The sequence below is a fragment of the Centropristis striata genome, chromosome 6 (genome assembly GCF_030273125.1).
Source record: "Centropristis striata isolate RG_2023a ecotype Rhode Island chromosome 6, C.striata_1.0, whole genome shotgun sequence".
NCBI lineage: Eukaryota > Metazoa > Chordata > Actinopteri > Perciformes > Serranidae > Centropristis > Centropristis striata.
In genome coordinates, this window is record NC_081522.1 from 16,374,963 (window position 1) to 16,380,962 (window position 6,000).

A 6,000-nucleotide genomic window follows, 5' to 3' on the forward strand; every position below is an offset into this window, starting at 1 on the left:
CATCTCATAGTTCATTACCACATCCTACTGAAGACTCCTTAACATACTTTTTCACATTTTGGAAAACTATATTTAACATATTTCTGACACTAACTCAGCAAAAATGTATCACACAGAACAGAACAAGAGCAAGAGAATGCAGCACAATAATAATTTTTATCTCAATTATCTTGTTTTCATAATTGCTGGAGGTCAAAACTGTAACTGAAATGCACTATAATAAACTTCCTCTGCTGGTGTAATTTTCATTTTTTAGCTTCAATATTCAGATTTCACTGAAGCATAATCGACACAACAAAAGGATCGACCTTGCACTATAAGGCTCAGCTTACATACAGAAATATAGACATAAACCCACAGTAACAGTCCATTTCCCAAGCTGTTCGCCTCCCACTCAGACATAAACAAGACATACAGCACTTCTGAGTAGCATTCATCAGCAAACAGTCTTGAATGGTTGATCTTCCTCCCTCATATAAGTTCATCCACATGTCTGCTATAAAGAGTCCATTTCATTAAATTCATCACCATTTTCATAGATGGACATTTTAAAGCAAACCTGACAAAAAGATGACAAATATACTAACAATGAGGGATTTGGTTGACCCTGAGCTAACACACACACACACACACACACACACACACACACACACACACACACACACACACGAAGACTCGACAGCTGACAACCTTGGTGGTAGAAGAGAATTTTCATGGAAAGGTGTGTGTTGGTGGCAGGTGGGGTGGGGAGTCAGAATTTCTAAAACATTATTGAAACAGAATTCAATAATTTTCTAATTTTGATATAAGTTGTACAGACAATATATTTACACTGATACATCTCTTTTGTAAATATACACATAATTTGATCCATTCTGTTTCTATTTTTATTTAAGTTTTACACAGCGTCGTAACTCTTGGGAAAACTGGGTTGTACTATTAGAGAGAACATCCTATACTATCTAAACTATCATTAAATAGTGAAAACATGATTATACTCCTCCTTGAAAGGTATTGAAAATAATATTGTTTAGGTATCTGTACTGAACTCGGGTATCATACAAGGAAAAGTCAAGCGGCAACCCAGGTTAGTTTGTATGTATGTCAATAGGACTTCTCACTTGATTTATTACCTTAGTAAACATTATCATAATGTGTTTATGGTCTCAATGGTAGTTACAAGTCTTCAAGTATTTCAAGACTTGAATGATAGTTATGGTCCCATTTAAAGTAAAATAGACAATAAAGCAAGGTATGTTTTAGGGCGCGGCAACTGCATTACATGATTAACAGGTTTCGTCTTTTTGTGTTTTCATCTTGGTTCCGGATCCATTCCACTATGCACAGCTGCAAAAAACCTATATGGGGATATATATCCCAAGATGCAGATGGCCAAAACGCTGAACTTGAGGCTTTAAAATTGAAGTCCACAAGCCAATGAGTGACATCATGGTGACTTTGTACGTCCACTCTTTTAAACAGTCTACGGCAAAAATACAGAAAACGTTACAATACCTGACTGTCTTAAGCATCTCAAATTTCTCATATGCACCAATCTTCGGCTCTATTATTTTTACAATTATTTGGTCTGCATGACGCCGACACAGTGGCATCATCCCCTCACGCTGTAATGCAATTATGAACACATTTGTGATCTTGATATCCATAATCTGTGTGTGAATGTGTGTGTGTGTGTGTCTGTGTGTGTGTGAGTCCTGGCTGCTGAGCATGCTGACTGTGCAGCCCAAGGTGAAAAGGGTGCATGCTGCAATTATCTTTGGTCTGCTTTACCGTTTGCTCACACCGCCTGCACTGCCATTACCTCAAACGACCCTTCTCATCCCAGAGGCGTAAAAGTCGGATGGATTCACACTTAAAACCACCTTAAATTCCCTCCCACCCTGTCCATGAGCCACCTTAAATGTCGGTCTAACTCATCCACTAGTCGCTTGCCCTCCCCCTAAAGTGAAAGGGAGACAGTTTCCATGGAAACCACCAGTGGAAGTCTTTTTTTTCTCGCCTGAGCTGAGGGCTCTGTCTTGTCTCTATTTCCTCCCGCTGAAATACAGAGAGAGAGAGTTTGTGTGTGTTTTTATGCATTCATATGAGTCTATATTTGGAGTATGTCTGTCTGTGTGTGTGTCTCTGTGTGTTGGTGTGTGTGTGTGTGTGTGTGTGTGTGTGTGTGTGTGTGTGTGTGTGTGTGTGTGTGTGTAGATGGCTGAACTATGCATGTCTGAATGAGTGTAACCGTCATCTTCTTTGACAGTAAATCAAAAGGCCTATCATGTGTCTGTACATAGTGTGAGCACCGAGGGGTTTGCTGCTTGTGTGTTCCGGTGCTTGTTATGTGCATCTGTATTGGTGTCTCCCTTGACATGAAGTCTAATTGTGATTCCTCTGCATTAGATGACTCATCTTCCCTCTCACACAAAGTCTCCCTGACCAACAGGCAGCCAGGAACAGATACAATGAACTCATCTGACTCACAGAAAAAAAACAAAAAACCCTAACAAACTCAACTCACATCCAACTCAGAAAACATCCAAACTTTTGATGAAGAAATATGTCAAAAGTCACATCTATGTGTGGCCGCAACTATTGATTATTTAATTTGTTATATTTAATTATTTAATCATGTCAATTATTGTCTTAATTTAGACATAATGTTGGAGCAACAGTCCAAACCCTGCATATATTTAATTTAAGCATCACAGAAGAAAACCAGTAAATATTAACATGATGCCCTGGAACACATGGATGTTTTTCGGCATCTTTGTGAGGATACTTACATCATCACACTACCATCACACTACCATTTTAGTCAACATGGTCTCACAGGAATCCGTGAAATAGCCACGGAATCACTCAAATTTCTGTGAAACTGACACGGATTTCGATACAATGCAAGTTAATGACAGTCATATCCCGTGGCTATTCCATCATACAAAGTGATTATGTACATTCACTGAGTGAATATTTAGAAAATTAAACATATATTTCTCACTAGAAATGTGATCAAAATCCATTTTTATGCAGAAACTAAGTCAAAATATTGATTTTTTCACAAAAAATTTGAGAACTGTCCACCATGTTTTTTGTTCTGACCGCCGGGACCTTGAAAGTCACGTGACTTGGAACAAACCAATAGGAAAAAATATCCATGGAATAGCCACGGGATATGACTCATATGTCATTAACTTGCATTGTAGCGGAATCCGTGTCAGTTTCACGAAAATTTGAGTGATTCTGTGGCTATTCCACGGATTTTGAGTTAAGCGAATCTGTGGCTATTTCACGGATTCCTGTGAGACCAGGTTCATTTTAGTTCAGCATGTTAGGATTTGCTAATTAGCATTAACATTAATATTATTTAACTTCTTCCATTCCACCCCTCCCTATATTTGTCTTTTTTAGGGGCGGAGTGTTAAGGTGTTTATGGAATTCCAAAACTCTTTAGGGAGAGAATCATGCAGAAATATTTAAATAAAATAATAGGCTAAATTAACACATTTGTACTGCATGGAAAAAACTGCATGGGATTAGCATAAAGTGGGCATGTCTGTAAAGGGAAGATTCATGGGGATACGAACGATTTTTATTCAGATATCTTGCGGTGACACTTTTCCCTCTCCAAAATTTTGCCTGACTTTGGAGCGGGATTTATCCCCTTTACAACAGGATATCATGGCATGTTTGGTAGAAATATTTTTTTGTTACCATCCATTCTTAGGTCTTATATTTTCATATGGAATTAGAAAGTCACCAGCATCCTTGAGGAGTTAAAGAGGTTAACCCATTATTAATCAGATAAATCCTTCAAGATTAACGCAAAGGAGACTTGGCCAAGACAGCAGCTGAGTAGTTTATTAACTCCACAATAACGTTGCTACATGAGCAATACATGAAATGCTGTAAACCAGCTTTGCTCACTCACAGTTCTTCTTATTCTTGCTCTCTGATTGGTTAGGTTAGGGACTAGGTTATTTCGCTCCTTGAAATGGAGAAATCATTGCAATGGAGCAGCAGCTTGGAATAGTAAAATCCTAAAAAGCATCCAGTGTTAATTGCTACCAGAGGGGGAACAAAAGCTCTGCACCACAGGTTTAACAATGTGTCACCTCTGAGTGTAGATCTAGAAAGCATACTTCAGAAAAAAAGACTTATCAAGACAGAAACAAAGAGAAAGGGAGAACAGGAACATGAGAGTAAAGGAATGAGAGAAAAACAGACTGGGAAATGGCCCCGGTCCAGACAAGTCTTATCGCAGTGATGTAACTCAGGGGTAATATTTTAACGCAAGTCCATCACTGTCTGAAAGGGAACAACTCTTCTCACATGCAAACTGCTCTTGACACTGGCAGAGCATCCGTCTGCTCATCATCATCATCATTTCCTCTTCCCCCATCATTTCTTTTCTTTACACTGTCTCTTTCTAGTCTCATGTCCTGACTTATTTCTCTGTTGGTTACAGGTGAGGTTTTGACATTGTGAACATTGTGAACAGGGTGAGTGAGAATTTCTGCCTTTAAATAAGCTTGAGCGACACATTTTCATCAACAGACCCGAGATTACCTCAAAACCAGCGTTGGGATGGAGTGTGTATCAAAGTCAGAGTTGAAACCGGCACTAGCAGTGATTTGAAGCTCTGTTCCTGCCTCTTCTGAGCGAGAGAGGAGATACAGGCTTGTGTTATGTAACAAAAAGACTGTGAGCGAACCAGATCAGTGGTGGCAAGCCTTTGAACTCTGGGAGTCAGCCTTAGCATATAGATACAACACAATGCTCACAAGAAAAGCACATTTTCGCAATCACATCAACACAAACAAGCTTCTCCTAAAATTCGCCCAAAACAGCATTGGAGCGAAAGGGAATAGTCAATGAGGATATGAAAAGCTTATGAAAGTGGAGCAAAAAGACCAGACATGCACAAGATGAAGGCAACGTAAAGGAAATAAAAGATGGAAGATGCAAAAACAGTATTGATGAAAGTAAGTCTGAATGTTGGTCTGCCTCCAGCCTGAAGCTGTGAAGCTCTGGGAAATCCTTCAGGCAGATAGGCGTTTAAAAACAGCACCACCTCTTCCTGCTGTTCCCTCCCCACATTTATTGTTTATTCACTCTTCTCGCCGAATCTGTCATCCTCGCTTCCATGCATATTTCATCATTTTAAAAAAACTGCATGTCCATTAATGTGTTTAAAAAATGGAAAATTGCCTTTAAATTGTCACTTTGTGCTCAGCAAGCATGAAAAAAGTGTAAACATCAGAAAACAGTCTGTAGAACATGAGAAAGAGCTGCGGGAGACCAGAGTGATCATTAAAGAAATAACGAGTGAGTAATGTAGAGCAGCATGCTGGATTAAACTACTGTACATCCTTCTGTCATCCATGTGCCTGCTGAGCTGTTTATACAGGAAAAGAATATTTCCTGGCAACAAAACCTATTTCTGGAAGGCATGAATTCAAAGGTGCTGCGAGAGGATGTGATGTGTCATCCAGGACCCTTACAAACGTTTTGCTAACAGCCTTTGATTCAAAATCCTCTGCCAGTGGTGATCGCTCCTACAGTAAGCATTGACCTTCTTTAACCACTGCTTCCCCAAAGACAGAGGGAGGAGAAACAACCCAAATAAAAGACAGAAAGAAAGAAAGAAAGAAAGAAAGAAAGAAAGAAAGAGAGAAAGAAAGGAAGAAAGGAAGAAAGAAAGGAAGGAAGGAAGGAAGGAGGGAAGAAAGAAAGAAAGAAAGAAAGAAAGAAAGGAAGGAAGGAAGGAGGGAAGAAAGAAAGAAAGAAAGAAAGAAAGAAAGGAAGAAAGAAAGAAAGAAAGAAAGAAAGAAAGAAAGAAAGAAAGAAAGGAAGGAAGGAAGAAAGGAAGGAAGGAGGGAAGAAAGAAAGAAAGAAAGAAAGAAAGGAAGGAAGGAAGGAGGGAAGAAAGAAAGAGAGAAAGAAAGGAAGAAAGAAAGAAAGAAAGAAAGAAAGAAAGGAAGGAAGGAAGAA

The 6,000-nt window shown here is 39.1% G+C and overlaps 1 protein-coding gene across 1 annotated transcript in view; it reads right to left on the reverse strand.

The window, feature by feature from the left end:
- LOC131973906 (membrane-associated guanylate kinase, WW and PDZ domain-containing protein 2-like) overlaps positions 1-6,000 on the reverse strand; it is a 93,146-nt gene that overhangs the window by 30,823 nt on the left and 56,323 nt on the right. The window lies entirely within an intron of this gene.